Raw genomic sequence first — 22,090 nt, forward strand, 5'->3', positions numbered from 1 at the left:
ACCGTATTTGGCAGATTTGTAAGTTGATATCTTGGCCAGTGAGATTCACAGTACTCCTGGGCACTGCTAATTGACCAGTCAGGCTGATTCGTTAATGTAACCTGAAGGGATTCTTCCAGATAACCCCTGCAAGCCAATGCTTTTAAAAAAATATGGTGGCCCTGGCTAGACAAGCAGTGGGAAGTTTACCAGTGGTGCTTGCTAGTAAGCAGCAATGTCTTAGCTGGTTAAACTCCAACATTACCCCTGCACACACTTGGGGATCCTATGCTTTGACTGTTGCCAACCTACACCCAAGGTCTCTGGACTTAATAAATGGGCTGTCTCCCAAGAGGGGCAGAGTGTGCACTCCATGTCAGGTAAATAGAAATTATACTTGTGTGAATTTTTCAGTGGCATGATTTGGAGACACTCAACCACGTTGACAGCTTTCTGCATGTCAGATACCTGGCTGACTTAAAAACAAGTAGTCAAGTGGAGGGATGATTGAAAGGCAAAAATTGTACAGATTTCACCAATGTGCTCAGTGCCTTTTTGACCATAGTTTAAGTTGGGTTATGGGCTGGATATGAAGACATTATTTTGCTGCAAAACCTCCACTAATAAAATAACCCCTTTTTAAAAAAAAAGTGCATCATCTATTTTCCAACAAACATATCAAATTGAGTCAAATCCTAAAAAATTGCTGATTGGGCAATTTTGCACACCAGATATTGCCTTTTTAATAATCTATATTAAAGCTATGGATTTAGCAAGATTATAGTGAAGTATACATTTATAGTTAATTTAGGAGTAAATAAAATTGACCACTCAAACCATTAGTTTAGTAATGGGCCAGAAATAATGTGGCTAGTTTAAAAGGTGACCACTTAATACAGAATACGGGTAAAAACCACAAAAGGGGGACATTGCTTTGTTTTTCCTTTTTTTAAGAGGTCATACATGATTGTAATTCCTGCCGAAAATGTACACTTGCGAGAAGACCTAAAATTCTGTTCTGAAGTCTCTGAGATTGTTTGTATGCTGATAGATTTGAATTGTGTAAGCACTGTGCATTTGATATTGCTTTGCTATTAGAATAGTCCCAATACATAATGGTAGCTGTTACCTTCCACAAAGGTGCTGATCTGCAGTACAATGGCAGTCTTGGACAATATGCATTGAATGAATGTAGTGAATTATATCAATGTGCAACCATAGTGGTGCAAAGTGTGATTTTGGGACCGATTCAGGTGTTTCTTTGACATGTACTCATCTAGGTGTTATTAAACGCCCCATGGCCAGGTGCAGAGTTGATTCCAGTTATTCTGTGTTTATTGATGAATAAACACCAAAACTGGATTAGAGATCCCAATCAATCTGAATTCAGACTAAGTCAGGAAAGTTTGCGTTTCTCCAAGAAAAAATTGGAGCAGTTTGTATTTCAAAGTGGTGGCTTCTCCTACTGCATCTGGTGGAATTGTGTCATTTCCCTGCCTCCCTGTGCTTGGGCAAGTGATGCTTTACATCGTAAATTCAGATTTTGAGAATTTATGGTAATCTGAACTGGAATGACTTCCCTCATCCACAGTATTTGCTGCCAACCATTATTAGCCCTTTCCCTTTAAATTCATGTAGAATCTCTTTCAGTATTGATACACAGTTTCTCCCAGATTACAATTGGGAATAAACTAAGCAGTATTACAGAATTTGTTTCTGTCTGAAAATTCCTGGTGTGAAAAATCACAGGTAACTTGCCTGAATGATTGAGGCTAGTGATGTTACCTTTCTTCGGAGTTGTACCTCGGACAGTCATTTCCTGTTTGAGAATAACTGTCCAAAACTCCAGAATTTTTCTGAATTTTTAAAAGTTTGTTTATCTTGTGTTCATCTGTGGTTCATTTTATATTTTCTTTTGATTATGGGTTATCTCTCCCAGAATATTAAAATGATTACAGCAGTCAGCTTGTGTTTTGTACATGGAATCATAGGATTTTACAGCACCGAAGGAGGCCATTCGACATTTTGCATCTGTGTTGGTTCTCTGAAAAAGCTATCCACTTAGTTCCATTTCCTTGCCCTACTCCTTTTAGTCTTTCATTTTTTTCTAATATTCATACCATTCCCTTTCAAAAGCTATTTTGGATTCTGCTCCCAAACCTCTTTTGCTTAGGGCATTCCATGTCCTAACAACCCTCTACATTATAAAAACAAATTCTTCTAACCTCTCCCTTCATACTTTTTTGATGAGCTTGAATTTATGCCCTGTATATTGTGACACAAAGATAAGGAAGTAATACCTGAACCTATAGGAAGTAATTTGTAGTATTTGACAGCAGCAACTTTGCTGAGTTAGATGCAACTAGTCTTACACGGCATGGAAACTGGATTTTCAGCATCTCCATACTATTGGTAATAAGTGCAATTGCCCTTTTAAGGCTGAACCACAAGTAAGGGTCTCTTAATCACATCCTAATTGATTCCAGTGGAGTGTTTTGGAAACAGATAACACCAAAGGGAGTAATAGAAGGTCAGATCTGGTTCTGTTAGACATATTTATAAAATTTGGTATGGTTGCAACGGTGAAGATATGGCCACATATTCATCCCCAGGTTACTGTTATTGGAAATAAGGGGAAAGGCTGTTAATAAACCATATAAAAATGTATATTTGTATGACTTTGATCCATATTCTAATTGGAACTTATTCTTTTATCATTTTTTTTCTCCTCTTCACCCACCCATCAATATTAAACTCTTTTGTTGAGGGAAGCCTGTACAACTCACTGACATCTCAAAATTCCATTAGTAACACACTTTATGTAACCTATTAGATAAACTGAGCAAAACTGTTCAGCTTGCAGACCAAATATTGTGCAATAATTTTACCCAGTTTGATTCAGTTCAGAATTATGATATCTCTCTTCAGCTCTGGTGCACACCTGCTGCAAAACTTATATTGCCAGCTTCATATGTTCTGTGATTTAGTCAGCCCCATATCTGGATTGGTCATTTGTATACACAATATGGAATTAACTGGCGTTAGTCCCCATTTGGTAGTAAAAAAAATTAAGTGATACTTGTAAAATTATAATTTAATGTCATTTGTTCTATTAAATAGCTGTAAATGCCTGTGTTTGTCCTGTAATTTAATTACTTTGCAACATATCCTAACATGTTGCTTTTGGTTTCTGTAACTCTATATCCATGTATCTAATTAAAAGAGAATTATAGTTCAACAATTTACTGTCGTTATTTTACTAACTTACCAACCAGAGACATACAAGGAATCGCATGGCTTAAACATTTTAAACTGTGATGCGGGAATTTACAAGGCAAGGGTGGGTGCAAATATTCAGCTACTTTTTTACATAGGTACTGGGTGGTGTGTCTTGCAGCAAGGTAGCTCCCATTAATCAAAATTTCCAGCTTAGATCCTCAGACAGCTTGGTGGGTGAATGCAGTGCCCACTTTGGTACCGAGCCATATAGACCCAGAAGGTTTCGGGTTAATCCTCATGTCTCCTAGGGTAGCAGTATGGACACCAGAAGAAAAGAAATAAAGAACTTGCATTTATATAGCAGCACCTTTCACAAACTTAGGACGTCCCCTAGTGCTTCACAGCCAATGAAGTACTTTTGAAGTGCAGTCATGTAGGGAAATGCGGCAAACAATTTTGAAAACAGCAAGGACCCACAAACAGCAATTCTGAGGAACAAACTTAGTTTTAACAGCTCTTTGCTTTCTACTTTCCCTTGTCCCTCAAGATAACCCGATCAAGCCTGGCAAAATGTGCCCTTTAGGGAAATCTTGAATATGAATGCCAGTTAATTGGAATGTGAGCTCTGGAAGTCTTAAAGTTCTAATATTGTAGCTTTTGGAGTCAACAATGTTTCTTAGAAATGTGAGTAGTCCTGAGCAAACCAACTGTTTGTCTTGCAGACCAAATATTGCGCCATAATTTTGCCCAGATTCAGTTGAATATTATGATGTCACTCCAGCCCTAGTGCGCATCTGCTGCTAAACTTACATTGCCAGTTTCATGTGTTCTATGATTTAGTCAGCACCATATCTGGATTGGTTATTTGTGAGAAGAATGACCAGAAATTCTGTTTTAGTGATGATGGTTTGGGAATAAATATTGACCAGGAAAACTCATCTGCTCTTTTGCAAATAGTGCCATGGGATCGTTTATATTCACCTGTGAGAGCAGACAGACCCCAGTTTAATGCCTCATCCGAAAGACATCACCTCCGACAGTGCAGCACACACTCAGAACTGCGCTGAAGTGTCGTCTAAATGTACTAAGAGTGGATGAATACTGGCATTTTCTCCTAACACTCAGAGGAAAGACTTCTGGAATATATTTTGGAATTGGTAACCATCCACAAGGGAGGCAGGAAGAGACTGGGAAGTCGGAGCAAGGGACTGCTGTGAGTCTTGATTTATCCAATAGATATATTGTATTTGATAACCATTATGCAGACAGGGCAAGCAGCACAGGGCAAACGGAATATTGGCCTTTATTTCTAGGGGGATGGAGTATAAAAGCAGGGAAGTCATGCTACAACTGTGCAGGGTGTTGGTGAGACCACACCTGGTGTACTGCGTACAGTTCTGGTGCCTTTATTTAAGGAAGGACATACTTGCATTGGAGGTAGTTCAGAGAAGGTTCACTAGGTTGATATGGAAGGGTTGTCTTATGAGGAAAGATTGAACAGGTTGGGTCTATACTCATTGGAGTTCAGAAGAATGAGAGGAGATCTTATTGAAACATACAAGATTCTGAGGGGACTCGATAGGGTAGATGCTGAGAGGATGTTACCCCTCATGGGGAATCTAAAACTAGGGTGCATAGTCTTAGAATAAGGGGTCGCCCGTTTAAGACGGAAAGGAGGAGGAATTTCTTCTCCCAGAGGGTCATGAATCTTTGGAATTCTATACCCCAAAAAGCTGTGGAGGCTGAGTCATTGAATACATACAAGGCTGAGTTAAACAAATTTTTGATCAGCAAGGGAGTCAATATGGGGAAAAGGCAGGAAAGTGGAGTTGAGGTAAAAATCAAATCAGCCATGATCTCATTGAATGGCGGAGCAGGCTCGAGGGGCCGAATGGCCTACTCCTGCTCCTATCTCTTGTGGTCTTATAGAGTAACCAAAAGCAACACTACAGCCCTGTGAAGCAAGTGATTACCCAGGGCAAAAAGTTTTAATGTAAATGAGGAGAACAAGCAAGTGGCAGTTGTTGAGAATTCCACAATTAAGAGGATAAATGACCTTTTTTGCAGCTGTGACCGAGTCCAAATAGTGCTTTGCTTCTCGACTGCCAGAGTAAGGGACATAACAGAGTGGGTGGAAAAGTTTTTGAAAAGGAAGGCTTGATCAGCCAGAAGTCGTAGTTCATGTCAGAACCAGTTGTGACAAAAATGAAATTTCATTTAATATTTAGCTTCAATTTTTAAATCCAACATGGTGCATTAGGAGTTTGAAACAAACTTCACTCATTAATCATTTCCATGATACATTGTTGTGTCGATGGTTCAGCTATCACCGAGCAGTTTATTTGAAGGAGGAGATATGTCAATTCAAATATAAGCCTCAAAAGCAAAATACTGTGGATGCTGGAAATTTGAAATAAAAACAGAAAATGCTGAAAATACTCAGCAGGTCAGGCAGCATCTGAGGAGAGAGAAACAGAGTTAACATTTCAGGTCGATGAACTTTTGAACAGTCATCGACCTGAAACGTTAACTCTGTTTCTCTCTCCACAGATGCTGCCTGGCCTGCTGAGTATTTCCAGCATTTTCTGTCAAATATAAGCGTCCTTAGTGATTAATGTCTGATTGCCAGCTTTTTGAATTTAACAGGCAGTACCAGTGACTCGGAAATAATATAATCCCACAACAGTTTAAACTATGTAAGAGTAAACAATTTTACAGCACCAAGTTATAGTCCAACAATTTTATTTGAAATTCACAAGCTTTCAGAGGCTTCCTCCTTCCTCAGGTGAATGTTGTGGCCACAACATTTACCTGAGGAAGGAGGAAGCCTCCGAAAGCTTGTAAATTTCAAATAAAATTGTTGGACTATAACTTGGTGTTGTAAAATTGTTTACAATTGTCAACCCCAGTTCATCACCGGCATCTCCACATCATATGTAAGAGTAGGAATAGACTGGATGTTAGGCGGTTCTTCTTTTCCCAGAGAGTTGTGAGCCTCTGGAATATATTGCCAGCTGGTGTGGTGGGTCATTACTCTCTGCCTTCAAGAGGGAGCTGGACCGGTTCCTGACTGGGGCAGAGATCGCAACATAGAGAAGGTAAGTGTCTTTATAAGATAACACTTGGTCCATGTGATCTCCTGGACTAGTTTTGATCGCCTGAGGGGGTCGGAGAGGAATTTTCCAGAGTATTTTTTCCCTTTTTGGCCCTGAAACTTTTCTCTTTTTTTTGCCTCCCCTAGGAGATTACATGGCGGTGGGGTGGGGGTTAGATGGAGGGAAGGGGAGGAGAGGAGAGGAAGTGTGTAGTCATGATGCTCCGGCCTTATCTAACTCTTTCTTCAATTTGCTGCTGCAATCAGCCCCCACTGCCTCCCTTGGCAGTCCATTTCAAATGTTCGCCACCCTTTGGATAAAATAGTTAAATCTAAGCTCTCTTTTCCTTTTCCTTTGTCTAATTTTGAGGCTATGCCCTTTCATAGAATCTGTGACATATTGATATTTATCTTGTCTATACTTTTTAGAATTTTGAATACTTAAATGAATTACTCCTGAGCCTTTGCTTCTCCAGTGTAAACATTCCCAGCTTCTGCAGCCTCTCCTCATGACTTAGGTGCCTGATCCCATCTACCAATTTAGTTGACCTTCACTGCACTCTCCAATGCCTAGATGTCGACAGCATCATGCAGTGACCTGAATTGTGCACAGTATTCTAAGTCAGGCCAGGCTAGCAACCTATACAAAAGGATTTTTAAAAAACAACTACATTAAAAAAAAGAATTTAATACTCCCTTGCAGACAGCCATCAAAATGTCACTCGCTCCATTGTACTTTGCCTTTAAGCAAATCCCTCCTGCAGGACTGCAGCAATGTCAGAGGTACTCTGCTGCATATCCTCCACCAGCTACTGCAGACTGCTCAGGACAGACTCAAAGCATGAAGAAAATATCTTTTGTTCCTGCACTACCTCCTTTCTGAAGGTAGGCACAGTAGGATACCAATTCCTTTGCCCTTACAATTGAGTGATTGCATGGGCTCACAACCTGCCTCACAACATTTTCTTCTTCTACTGTCTTGTCCTTGCTCATCCCCACTTGTGAGTTGTGATTCATTCTCAGACTCTGCATTCTCCAGGGTGCCAGTATCTGTGCTAGTGCTGGGGATAGTGGAAGTACTCTCTGCATCGTGCTGTGATGTGTCAGACTCCGGGGAGCCACTTGCTGCTGGTTCATCTTGGGATGAACCTGTAGGAAGACAAAAGAAAAAAGATTTACCATGTATCCCCAAGACTTCAAAAAGAAGTAAGATCATAAGAACGTTGTACACCATGCAGCTGCTTAGCACGTGAAGCCCCAGTGGGGGAGATTTAGAAAGTGAGTGTGGGGAAAGATCATAATAACTGGAGGGTACTTGCTGGGTGGTAGCACTATGCCTCGAAACTCACCCTCACCAATCCTTTCCACAGCTTCTCAGCCAAAAAATGGTGAGGGCCATCTCCCCACATGTGTGAACTCTCTAAGCATGGCTGGTCCTCTTTCTGTGGTCTTGACCTATAAGCAGCATACATATAGGAAGATGATAGCAATGACTTGAGCACCCCAAACAGTACTTCTGTGCCCAGGCAACCTCTCACTTGGGGCCAGGACATTTCAGATGAGCTAGCATGCTATTTCTGCTGACTGTTAGCTGAACTTAAAACTGCTGTATGTAAGGTTTTACTGTGCCCCTCCGCTATTGTGCCCTCTATCTTCTGTTGGATGAAAGAGTGTTGGATGAAAGGTCTCTGCAGATTGACACTGGTGCCACACCTTCCATGGAGGAAGAGTAAGCAAGTATACTATGGTGATTTTGCTTACCTTTGTACTTCTGATACCAACAAACTTCTTCCTCATTTGCTTCCAGTTACAATGGAACAGGAAGATTTCCCATAGCCATCATTGCACACATTTTCAAAATGCTGCTCAACTTCCACTAATGACTGCACTCCTGAAATCCCCTTTAAGTGCATGTAGCAGCCTTCTAAGAGTTGTTGGCTCCCTTAATTTTGCATCTTCCAAACAACTAGTGTATAGGTTTGCTTCTCTTCACATGTTTTCCATGGACCAGAAGCCTATTAAAATCAAGGGAAGGGCCTTGCTTCACCAGTGCTGGCAGCAGGTTTACACATTGGTGCTTAGAGGTTTACTCACACTCAAGGTAAGACTAACAGACCTATAATTTCCTAATTTATCTCTTTCCCCTGCTTGAATACAGGTCTAATATTTGCCACCCTCCAGTCCTTTGCAACAATTGCTGTTTCCAACGATTTTGGAAAATGAGGATTTTTGCCTCCACTATCGCTCCCCAGTATTTAGTATTCTGGAATGCCTATCGTGGTGACTTTTCTACTTTTGGCCTCATTAACTTTTTAAACACTGCTTCCTTTTGAATATTTATCTCCAACATTAATTCTTACCCATCCTCCTGAGGTACCTCTTCTGTTTTCATCTATAAAAAATGAGGTGAAATACTTTATAAGCAGTCTCAAGTGTCCCTACCCATTCTGTGACTGTCCCTTTACTTCCTATGTGCTTATAAAAGCCCTTGCTATTTACCTTTATGCTGACTGCCACTATTCTTATTCTGCCTTTTTGTTTGCTTTATGTACTTTTTATATTTCTCAGTCTCCTATATTTATCATATGCCTCTTTTTTAAAATCTCATTTGTCTACTTTATATTTGGCCATGGAACCCTAGCTTTTTGATGCTTATGATATGAAAATGACAAAAAGACCATCATGTCCACCCCATCTTAACAGGCAACCATATACATTATTGACGTACCCTCTAACCATGCCTGGGAAAGGCAAAAAAAAGAGAAAGAATCTGTTGCCAATTCAGGAAAAAATCTGGGAAATTCATCTTTCCTAAAGCGATCAAACAAAGCTCCAAGAGATTGCGCTAGCCCATAATGCCCCAACATTTTACTTAATTTTAATATGGCGATGTATTTCATTAGATTAAGCAATACAGCGTCAGCAATGTGAACAAGTAAAAGATTAACTTGAGAACAATCGTGGTCCCGCAGTTTTCTATGCCTGCGTCCAATTCCATTACAATTGCCCAACTTTGCCTTCATAAGATAGTTGTCCTTTTCGCCATAACTCAAGCTCAAGTGTAATCACTGGCCCTGGTATTCACCGTTCAATAATACATTCATGAGAATCTGAGGTAGCAACTTATGTAAGTTGGAGATATTTGGAGCTGCGATTCTAGCTTTAAAAGAAAATATCTGCCGAGACTTCATTAACAAGCTGCTGAAATGTATGAGGTAATATTTTTACAAAAAAAAATAAAGAAGAACTGAAATGAAAGGGTTGTAGTGTTACAAAAGCTATTAAAAATTACCCAGCCTTCCCATTTCATTGTCATGTTTGTCACAGTATATTACTTTTCAGATGTTTAAATTGGTCTAAATGGTTCCGTAATAAGTCATTCATTGGCCATTGGCTGTGCAGCTTCTGATTCGCCGCTGTGCTCACTGTGATATATTCTAATTAGAAAACCAGCGGAATAAGGTGTAATTTGCCGATCTCACCATTGCAGGAAAATCTGGTCTAATGTGTCATCTGCAAAATTCAGATTTCCACTGCTAGTTGTAAGATTTGACAGATATCTGCCATGGGATAAAAATTGAGGCAGCAGTCAACTTAACATCAATGAAAGAGCAGTCTCTTTGGTTGAAGTATTTTCAAGGTATGGCTGCATGGCACTGTGCAAACCTCAGCACCTGTGTGTGCCGCAAAACTACACTATTCGTACCAACCATTACATTATCAGCCCCTTTTTTACTGAGCTTTACAATATCACTTTAATTTGGATTTTTTTTTATAATGGAGATCCTTGCTATGTATTTGATTCACTAAAAAAATGGACTCAATTGAGTCAGAGTTGAAACTTGGTTCTTGTTGTGTCAGCCGTGGCTCCGTGGTAGTCCTCTTGCCTCTGAGTCAAAAGGTGATGGCTTCAAGCCCCACTCCAGAGACTTAAGCACATAATCTCGGCTGATACTTCTGTGCAGTGCCGGGGGAGTGCTGCAATGTCGGAGGTGCTGTGTTACGGATGAGACGTTAAACCAGTGCTTTTACGCCTGCCCCCTCAGGTGGACATAAAAGATCCCATGGCACTATTCGAAGAAGAGCAGGGGAGTTCTCCCGGTGTCCTGGGTCAACATTTATCCTTCAACCAACACCTGAAACAGATGATCTGGTTATTTATTTTATTGCTGTTTGTGGGACCTTGCTGTGTGCAAATTGGCTGCCGCTTTTCCTACATTACAACAGTGACTACAATTCAAAAGTACTTTGTTGGCTGTAAAGCGCATTGGGACGTCCTGAAATCATGAAAATTGCTATAAAATTCAAGTTTTTCTTTTTGCCTTTCAAATATAGCAGGGCAGGTCTCCAGGTTGTTCTGTTATATATGTTGTGTTATACACAGTTTTAATTGATGGGGTAGATAAAGTTAATGAGACAATGACTGTACCCTGATGTCCCCTTTATATAATTTCTGAAGTGATTTCAGGGCTTTCTTTTTTATTAATTCATGGGATGTGGGCGTCACTGGCAAGGCTGTTATTTATTGCCCATCCCTAATTGCCCTTGAGAAGGTGGTGGTGAGCCACCTTCTTGAACCGCTGCAGTCCGTGTGGTGAAGGTTCTCCCACAGTGTTGTTAGGTAGGGAGTTCCAGGATTTTGACCCAGCGACGATGAAGGAACGGCGATATATTTCCAAGTCAGGATGGTGCGTAACTTGGAGGAGAACGTGCAGGTGGTGTTGTTCCCATGTGCCTGCTGCCCTTGTCCTTCTAGGTGGTAGAAGTCGTGGGTTTGGGAAGTGCTGTCGAAGAAGCCTTGGAGAGTTGCTGCAGTGCATCCTGTAGATGGTACACACTGCAGCCACGGTGCGCCAGTGGTGGAGGGAGTGAATGTTTAGGGTGGTGGATGGGGTGCCAATCAAGCGGGCTGCTTTGTCCTGGATGGTGTCGAGCTTCTTGAGCGTTGTTGGAGCTGCACTCATCCAGGCAAGTGGAGAGTATTCCATCACACTCCTGACTTGTGCCTTGTAGATGGTGGAAAGGCTTTGGGGAGTCAGGAGGTGAGACATTTGTCGCAGAATACCCAGCCTCTGACCTGCTCTTGTATCCACAGTATTTATGTGGCTGGTCCAGTTAAATTTCTGGTCAATGGTGATCCCCAGGATGTTGATGGTGGGGGATTCAGCGATGGTACTGCTGTTGAATGTCAAGGGAAGGTGGTCTTGTTGGAGATGGTCATTGCCTGGCACTTGTCTGGCGTGAATGTTACTTGCCACTTATCAGCCCAAGCCTGGATGTTGTCTAGGTCTTGCTGCATGCGGGCACAGACTGCTTCATTATCTGAGGGGTTGCAAATGGAACTGATCACTGTGCAATCATCAGCGAACATCCCCATTTCTGACCTTATGATGAAGGGAAGGTCATTGATGAAGCAGCTGAAGATGGTTGGGCGTAGGACACTGCCCTGAGGAACTCCTGCAGCAATATCTTGGGGCTGAGATTATTGGCCTCCAACAACCACTACCATCTTTCTTTGTGCTAGGTATGACTCCAGCCATTGGAGAGTTTTCCCCCTGATTCCCATTGACTTCAATTTTACTGGGGCTTCTTGATCCAGAGGCCTGGACTAATAATCTGGAGTCATAGAGTCATAGAGTTATACAGCACGGATAGAGGCCCTTCGGACCATCGTGTCCGCGCCGGCCATCAAGCCCTGTCTACTCTAATCCCATATTCCAGCATTTGGTCCGTAGCCTTGTATGCTATGGCATTTCAAGTGCTCATCCAAATGCTTCTTGAATGTTGTGAGGGTTCCTGCCTCCACAACCCTTTCAGGCAGTGAGTTCCAGACTCCAACCACCCTCTGGGTGAAAAAGTTCTTTCTCAAATCCCCTCTAAACCTCCCGCCTTTTACCTTGAATCTATGTCCCCTTGTTATAGAACCCTCAACGAAGGGAAAAAGCTCCTTAGTATCTATCCTATCTGTGCCCCTCATAATTTTGTACACCTCAATCATGTCCCCCCTCAGCCTCCTCTGCTCCAAGGAAAACAAACCCAATCTTCCCAGTCTCTCTTCATAGCTGAAGCGCTCCAGCCCTGGTAACATCCTGGTGAATCTCCTCTGCACCCTCTCCAAAGCGATCACATCCTTCCTGTAGTGTGGCGACCAGAACTGCACACAGTACTCCAGCTGTGGCCTAACCAGTGTTTTATACAGCTCCATCATAACCTCCTTGCTCTTATATTCTATGCCTCGGCTAATAAAGGCAAGTATCCCATATGCCTTCTTTACCACCTTATCTACCTGTTCCGCCGCCTTCAGGGATCTGTGAACTTGCACACCAAGATCCCTCTGACCCTTTGTCTTGCCTAGGGTCCTCCCATTCATTGTGTATTCCCTTGCCTTGTTAGTCCCTCCAAAGTGCATCACCTCGCACTTTTCCGGGTTAAATTCCATTTGCCACTGTTCCGCCCATCTGACCAACCCATCTATATCGTCCTGCAGACTGAGGCTATCCTCCTCGCTATTTACCACCCTACCAATTTTTGTATCATCAGCGAACTTACTGATCATACCTTTTACATTCATTTCCAAGTCATTAATGTAGACCACAAACAGCAAGGGACCCAGCACCGATCCCTGTGGTACCCCACTGGCCACAGGCTTCCAGTCACAAAAACAACCTTCGACCATCACCCTCTGCCTTCTGCCACTAAGCCAGTTTTGTATCCAAAGTGCCAAGGCACCCTGGATTCCATGGGCTCGTACCTTCTTGACCAGTCTCCTGTGGGGGACTTTATCGAAGGCCTTACTGAAATCCATGTATACCACATCCACTGCGTTACCCTCATCCACACGCCTAGTCACCCCCTCAAAAAATTCAATCAAATTAGTCAGACATGATCTTCCCTTGACAAAGCCATGTTGACTATCCCTGATTAATCCTTGCTTCTCCAAGTGGAGACTAATTTTGTCCTTCAGAATTTTTTCCAATAATTTTCCTACCACTGATGTTAGGCTCACTGGCCTGTAGTTCCCTGGTTTTTCCCTACTCCCCTTCTTAAATAATGGTACTACATTAGCGGTTCTCCAGTCCTCTGGCACATCCCCTGTGGCCAGAGAGGTTCTGAATATATGTGTCAGAGCCCCCGCAATCTCCTCCTTTGCCTCACACAGTAGCCTGGGATACATTTCGTTCGGGCCTGGGGATTTATCCATTTTTAGGCCTGCTAAAACCGCCAATACCTCCTCCCGCTCGATGTTAATATGTTCGAGTATATCACAGTCCCCCTGCCGTATTTCTATGTCCACATCGTCCTTCTCCATAGTGAAAACAGATGCAAAAAATTCATTTAGAACCCCTCCTACATCTGCCGGCTCCACACACAGATTGCCATTTTTGTCCCTAATGGGCCCTATTTTTTCCCAAGTCATCCTCTTACCCTTAATATACTTATAAAACATCTTAGGATTTTCCTTTATTTTGCTCGCCAGTGTTATTTCATGGCCCCTCCTTGATCTCCTAATTTCTTTTTTAAGTATCCCCCTGCACTTTTTGTACTCCTCTAGGGCTTCTTCCGTCTTTAGCCTTTTGTATCTGCCAAAAGCCCTCCACGGCAGCTGGAGAATTTAAATTCAGTTAATTAAATAAAATCTGGAATAAAAAGCTAGTATTAGTAATGGTGACCATGAAACTACCGGATTGTCGTAAAAACCCAACTGGTTAACTAATGTCCTTTAGGGAAGGAAACCTGCCGTCCTTACCCGGTCTGGCCTATATGTGACTCCAGACCCACAGTAGTTGATTCTTAACTGCCCTCAGAAATGGCCTAGCAAGCCACTCAGTTGTACAATCCCACTAGAAAAGGTCATAATAAGAATAAAATCGGACGGACCACCCGGCATCGGACCACTAGGCACCGGACATGACAACGGCAAACCAAACCCGGTCAACCCTGCAAAGTCCATCTGGGGACTTGTGCCAAAATTGGGAGAGCTGTCCCACAGACTAGTCAAGCAACAGCCTGACATAGCCATACTCACAGAATCATACCTTTCAGCCAACGTCCCAGACTCTTCCATCACCATCCCTGGGTATGTCCTGTCCCACCGGCAGGACAGTTCCACCAGAGGTGGTGGCACAGTGGTATACAGTCAGGAGGGAGTGGCCCTGGGAGTCCTCAACATTGACTCTGGACCCCATGAAATCTCATGGCATCAGGTCAAAAATGGGCAAGGAAACCTCCTGCTGATTACCACCTACCGTCCTTCCTCAGCTGATGAATCAGTCGTCCTCCATGTTGAGCAGCACTTGGAGGAAGCACTGAGGGTAGCAAGGTCATAGAATGTACTCTGGGTGGGGGACTTCAATGTCCATCACCAAGAGTGGCTCGGTAGCACGACTATTGACTGAGCTGGCCAAGTCCTAAAGGACATAGCTGCCAGACTGGGCCTGCGGCAGGTGGTGAGCGAACCAACACAAGGGAGAAACCTACTTGACCTCGTCCTTACCAATCTATCTGTCGCCGATGCATCTGTCCATGACAGTATTGGTAGGAGTGACCACCACACAGTCCTTGTGGAGACAAAGTCCCATCTTCACACTGAGGACACTATCCAATGTGTTGTGTGGCACTACCACCGTGCTAAATGGGATAGATTCAGAACAGATCCAGCAGCTCAAAACTGGCCATCCATGAGGCACTGTGGGCCATCAGCAGCAGCAGAATTGTATTCCACCGCAATCTGTAAATTCATGGCCCGGCATATTCCTCACTCTACCATTACCATCAAGCCAGGGAATCATCCCTAGTTCAACGAGGAGTATAGAAGAGCATGCCAGGAGCAGCACCAGGCGTAGCTAAAAGTTAGGCTGCACCTGTAATTTTGTGAGGAAGCATTTACTGTTGAATGCAGGTAATACTTTCATGATTATATGCTCTGCATCAAGTAAATGGGGACTTTATCCATCATGGGTTTCAGCTGATAATTTCTCCCTTCCTGCACAACAACGCAACCTGATCCTTTTGCATGAATTTTCCCGCTCTGCCTCCCAACCTAGGATGGTCAACATCAAATGATGAACAAGAAACATGCCACCTGTTGTTTGATTCTAGTAAATAATCTGCCTTGTTCTCTCATGAACTTGTGCAGCCTGTGAGACCCCCTCCCCACTATCAAAAATGAATACTTTTCCCAACCATACAAAACTGCCTTCATACCTCCCTGTGGGGGGGGGAAATCTGTCTCATGTAATCTTTATATATACATTGTATCATCACAATTTGTCAACTCTAAATATCTCTTTAAAAATAAAATATAATCTTTTTAAAAATGTTCCTTTTCAATATGATTCCTTAACATGCAGGACATTACAATGGCCTCTGTAAACCACTTTCACACATTTCAGAAAGGTTCCAGATATGATCCTAAGCACATATGGGGATGCTGAATTAGTGTAAAAAAACATTCAAACAATACTCTGAAAGCACTACCATGATTTAATCAGTGTATTGAGCCATACAGAACAAAGAAGTTTTAATTCCCAGTCTCTGCTGAGATGAAGCATCTCCAATGGGGCAGCAGTAGGAGTCAGTTAGTCCCAATGCCTCTTGCATTATCTATCCAGTGACCTGTGTTGGAAAATGAGTATCAGGTGAGGACATGGAAGAGCATTGGTCATGATGCCCAACCTCTGACAGTCACTATCATATGTGAAGGCCACTTCCATGAGTACTGGGAGGGCTGCCAGCATGCATGAAACTGTACTCCAGCATGAGTTAGTGCCTTCCAGAGAGGGAACAAAACCACAAAAAAAACAATATCCTGTAGTTACATTGTTAAGCTACAGAATAAGAAACCTAATGAAGACCTTTGTGTAAAAATAACTTTTTTTTTTGCTCAGGATGCAATGGTTTGCTTGTGGGGCTGGGATGCAGCCACAGTGTAGCAATCAGCAGTCCACTTGAAACTTAAATTTGCTGATGTGAAAGGCCCTTTTTTCTGATATTTATTGCACAGAAATTTGATGCAGTAAATCTACTGACCTTTTTAAAATGAAGTGTTGTGGTTCAGTATGCGTTGGGCTCCTTCCCTCCCCTTTTTGCACTCATGAATCAGATTATCTGCACAGTTTGGTCTATAGATCCTTCAAAATAAAATGCTTCTGCTGAGTTGTCCCATCAGAATGATCAAATCCAGTCCAAATAAATTGAAAAGAATTTTTTTAATGTATTTTTTTTTACCAGAGCAGCTTGTCCCCTATGCACCAGCCCAAGTGGTTTTATGCTTTTCCCTCCCCCACCCTAGTATTGATAGTTAATTCCCACACTTTGATTTTTGGTCTCTAACCCCAATGTCCACTGTAGATTAAATGCCTGGACAGAGGATGGGGGAGGGGGAGGAGTGGATGTGAAGGGATAATATGGTCCTCTGGAAAAATGAGCAGATGTGGCCTAGCTGTGCTTCATTCTGCAGTTCATCATGTCAGTGTGAGTTCGCTATAGGCTGCATAGAGCACGTGCAAGGCTGTGACCTCGAGTGACTTTGTCCACCTGCGGTGACAGCTCGCATCTTTTACTGCACCCTGCCACAATGAGCTGCTGTCCTTTCAGCACTGCACCAGTTCTGCATTTTCATTTCTTCAATAAAACATTTCCAGCATTTACCTCACTTCCTAAACTCGTTTGTGTACATGTTGCCCTGAAATTTAGGTTAAAAAAATAATATTTTTGATAATTTAAATGCCATGGAGTGTACGTTGAAAAAAAAAATCTTTCATTTCCAAAGTATGAACTCACCTCACCGTCTTGCGGAAGACCTGTGAGGCCAAAATTCAGTAAAATTATTTGTACCAAAATAATTTTTATCGCAATTGTTTTAGTAGGAAAACCATTTAACAAATTCTAGGAAATCAACTGTTTATTTATAAAACAAGTCTTCTGTCGCTGCTCACGGTGAATGAAATACTGGTTATAGCTCCCTGGAACTGTAGAATTGATCGGTTCATGCTGTAGAAATTCATATTTTAGCTCAAGTGGCCAGTTTAGCCTGTGTAAATGCATGCTAACCCACAATCAAACTTCATTCATTTACTCGAATAGGATCGTCAGTAAATGGATTTTTAGCCTCTGTTATTGGTCACTTGCAGTCGGACTTGGAAGGGGCTCAATGCTGATAGGAAAAATAAAGCCAGCCCATCTGGATTGAACTTTCACCTTTCACCCCTTCAGTTCACAGACATGGCTGGCGTAGAAAATCAATACTGCAGAGCCAGGAGGGAAATATTTTTAGGTTCTAACTAGAAAATGCATTTTGACAAGGCCAGGCTAATCCGAGCAACAAAGAAAGAGGAAAAAAGGAGGCTCATTCTTAAAGCTTGACACTTCAAGGTTTTATCAGGGTAAGGAAGGAGAAAGAGTCAATAAGTATGGACACTGGAGATTTGTACAACAAAAGAATGTCAAAAATTCAGCAACTGCTCTGGAAGCAGATTTTTCAATATGTTTGTTCTCAAGAACCTTATATACAATCCCTTCGGACTCTATAAATGAATTCTTAACCTTACCATTATAATTTTTGCTATTTTCTAGAACTGTGTCTCTCTTAATGATTCCACAGTAGTTCCCACTTGCTACTAACCAGAAACTGTCTCTTTTCTGTAATTTACTGATCTGTAGATAATTACCCTATTTGCTGGAAACGACCTGCTGGCTTAATCACAGTTTTCAACAACAATGTCTTCATGTCTTCAATATCAGTGTCTTCAAACAAGACAGTCCAGAGTTTTTGCAGGCTAAATCAACTAAATGCTTATTTACAATTCAGTGGAGCAATAAAGCACAAAATAATTCAAGAAATACTGTCAATAAAATACGACATAGAAATATGATTTGCAAAGCCCACAACATGTTAATTGCCCTTTCGGAGAAAAGGCTTTGGAAAATAATACTACCTGGAATGGTATATTCTGCCTGTCTTTGCTCTCTTGGCCCCTTTTGGTCTCTGTGTCAATTGGTCTTGAATATGATGCCTGTAATGCAAGCCTCTTGTAAAGGATTCTTCTCCATCTGGTCAAATCTCACCACTAAGAAAATTAATGGCTGAATTGGAAAATATTGCATTTGTAATTTGGGCTGTCAGCAGCATGTGTCCTGGAAAATTTCCAATGTTTCCTTTCCCATCAAAAGCAAATAATGACTCATAGGCACATGAGATTGCATTTGGGATGCTTCTAGATGGATTCCTGGGCAAATATTCAAACTTAACAGTATTACAATTCAAAAAAAAAGTAATAGTTTTCTACAATGTGCAATTAAACTTTGGATTGTAGGGAAGCTAAGATATATTTTTGTCTGCATAGCTTCAAATCATTTACATAATACCAAACGAACACAAAGATTACAGGGCAGATTTTTCTCCTTCCTGCCTCAGTTACTGGACAGAAGTGGCAAAGCTGAAGTACACTTGCTCTTGTCCAGGCACAGGAGCACTAGGAGTTCCTGTCCCGGGCCATTTACATGGGCCAGGGCCACCCCTGGTGCAGGTCTGCCATCTGCCAGGGTGTAGTTCTGACAGAAAGAGCAGGAAATGCAAGCACAGCTGCAAGCTTCTCAGGCATCCAAGATCAAGGCCTTCTGGCCGCTGCTGGAGACCAGCAGCCAGAAGGTCTTGGTTATTTGTGAACTTGGGGGATTTAAAAATATCAAAAGAATGAATTGCTTCCTGCCTTTAGCCTGCCCCCAGGACCCCCACAGACCTTCCAGCTAACAGGGTCAAAGCATCATGTTTCACTAGGCACCCCTGAGGTGCCCAGCCATTGACGACGAAGGAAAATGAGACAGGAGGCTGGAATATCCCCTCCCATTACATTAGTATGGTTGTAATGGGCCTGTAGTTACTGCAGGCACAGGCACAGCTCCCCGACTTCAGGGAATCCCCCAAAATCCTTGGGTAAAGTAAAAGGAGCAGAGACTTGATAAATGGGTCTCTGCCCCTTTTTCCTGAACTTCATGCCTGGGGGAATGAGTGTTCCTCAGGGTCAAGAGTCAGGAAAATCGGCCCTTAAATCATATCCCAGTCAGGAGTCAGGAACAATCTGCAGGTCAGCTAACATCTGTGGAGTGAGAAACAGAGTTAATGTTTCAGGTCGATGTCCTTTCACCAGTTCTGGTGTCTCATTTGCTGCAACATTAGGGAAGCTTTTTTTTTTGTTGTTTGATAAATGGAGTGTGTGGTTGCTTCGTTGGAATTGCAGCAGCCCTCCAGCATGTGAGCAGCTTGGGACCAGTTCGTGAATCCTACTCCACAGAAGCACAGACTGCACCCTGCATACCAGTTTCCAGACCCTGGGGGCTGGGATACAGGCTGCTGTCTCTCAGGCCTTTCAGGATCTGAGACTGCCATCAAACCAGCCATCCCTGGTGATCAGTGGGGACACAGATCCTGGGCCCAGTGGAATGGTGATAGCCGGAGGTGACCTACACAATTTTGCCGTTTCTCGGGACAGCCGCACATTCCAGGCATCCTGCCTTCACCTCTCAGAGCACCACACAAATGGCACATAGGAGGTGACACCGGGCTGCGCAGGCACAAGCTCCAGGGGTGCAGCCAGCAACAATTCCCTCCTTAGAGCAGGGTGCGATGAGAAGAGGACCACTTCAGTCCAATGATCCATTTGTACCACAGGAGTAGCCATCCACCTCCATTGTTATTTATGGCGATTACATGAGATGATTAAGACTTGCATGGTCATGTAAGGCCCAAGAGGTCTGATATGATGTGATGTTCTAGATGGGCACTGGATAGAAGGATTTGTCATTTATATGAAGGTGGAGAGAAGTTGTGGCAGTGGTGAGAAAAGTAGGCTGTGTTAAACAGATGAGAAAACTTCATTGATAAGTTCACCTCTCATGCCCCTTGCAGGGGCACTGACAAATCCTTTAAGTGACGGTCTTCCACTCCATGCTGTTCTGCATCCAAAAACAAGTAGCACCACCTTCCCAAGAATGTCCATGCCCAGGTCTTTTTGGATGGTGAAGTAGTGCATGGCACAGCAAAATTCAACTATGTGGGATATTGCAAAACCCCTCTGGATCTATCATGACAGTGGAAATACAGCATTAGGACCTATGCTGTAGGACCTCAATGGTCCTATCACTGACCAATGTAATAGAGGCATATGTTGTCCCTATTGCTGTCTCTGCAACTCTTAGTGAGGTCATTATCCATGGCAGCATGGGAATGCCTTGTCATCTACAATCCAGGCGTTCCTTGTAGAGCTCAGAGAGGCAGAATTCCTGAGGATGAATGCATCATGACAACTTTCAGCAAATTGCTATTCATGTGAAGGATTTTTTGAATCTGGTCGCACACAATCTGGACATTCAGCAAGTGATACCCCATTCTTTTAAGAAAGTAGAGGGGGCTAATAGTAAGAGCTCGCAATGGTACATGAGTGCCATCTATCGCACTCTGCACTTTGGTAAAACTGGTTGGCTCTATCATGTTACTGCCCTGCTATCATGCTGAACTCGATGAATTCTGCAGCTCTTCTAAAATGTGTGCCAATTACTTGATGGCCTCCTGATTGATTACAACATATATCCCCCCTGGCTATGTAAAATGAGCCTGTGGCATAAAAGTTGAGTGCGGTTGTCACTTTGACAGACACAGGCAGAGCTGCTCAGGAATGGGCAGTTATTCTGGCCACCCAACATGCACCTCCAGGTCTAGTCTATAGGAGTAATTTGTAATGAAACGTGAATCTGTTCAGCCTCAGTCCATAAAGACCCTGGTCACCACAGTAATCACAGCTAGTGACTTGGTCTTCTCTCCAGGAGCAAGCTACTGAGTTAACTTGCCTTTACAAAGGAAAATCCAGTCTGGTCTGGTAACCAGGAACAGTCCCAATTTTGAATGGCCTAGGCTTGTTGCCTTCTATATTCAATATCTTGTATGTATTTTATAGTCAGGGTGTGTTTTATTATCTTCTTGAGTCCATAGAATGTGTATTTTCTACCTTGTAATTTGTTTAGTATGATTTTTTGATTTTGATCATGGTTACAGGTCTTCATGTAGTAGCTGGCAAAGTTTCCCTATTCTTTGGATAAATGCACTCTTTTAACACAAGTTAAGGTTTTCATATGATCTGTGTGGCCTGTAAATTTTGTTTTTGTGGTGGTGCAGGAGGTAATATGTATTAGGGCAACGTCTCCTGAAATGCTCTCCTTTCCTCCATTCCGCCCCGCTGCTCCTCATCCTCCATTATAATTGCATACAAGGGAATGCCCCTTGGGACTCCCATATCTGGTGCTCAGAACCTTTTGCTCTGGGTGGGGGTAAAGAATTGCCGGTGGCCTCAAAGCCCCTCACAGGCAAGTCCAGCTCAATCCAGATGCAGGGCAAAAACAAAATGCTTTGAAAGCTCTTCTCTAACTCCAGCAATAACTTGAATTCATCAGTCTGCAGGCTTCAAAGCACAGCACTTCCACCAGTATCTGTTGCTTTGTTCTAAGTTTGTTCTAAGCCAGCAATTAGGAAGGCAAATGGTATGTTAGCCTTTATTGCAAGGGGACTGGATTATAAGAGTAAGGGGATCTTGCTGCAATTATATAGGGCTCTGGTGAGACCACACCTGGAGTACTGCGTACAGTTTTGGTCTCCTTACCTAAGGAAGGATATATTTGCCTTAGAGGGGGTGCAACGAAGGTTCACTAGATTGATTCCTGGGATGAGAGGGTTGTCCTATGAGGAGAGATTGAGTACAATGGGCCTATACTCTCTGGAATTAGAAGAATGAGAAGTGATCTCATTGA

The sequence above is a fragment of the Heptranchias perlo genome, chromosome 1 (genome assembly GCF_035084215.1).
Source record: "Heptranchias perlo isolate sHepPer1 chromosome 1, sHepPer1.hap1, whole genome shotgun sequence".
In the NCBI taxonomy this organism is placed as follows: domain Eukaryota; kingdom Metazoa; phylum Chordata; class Chondrichthyes; order Hexanchiformes; family Hexanchidae; genus Heptranchias; species Heptranchias perlo.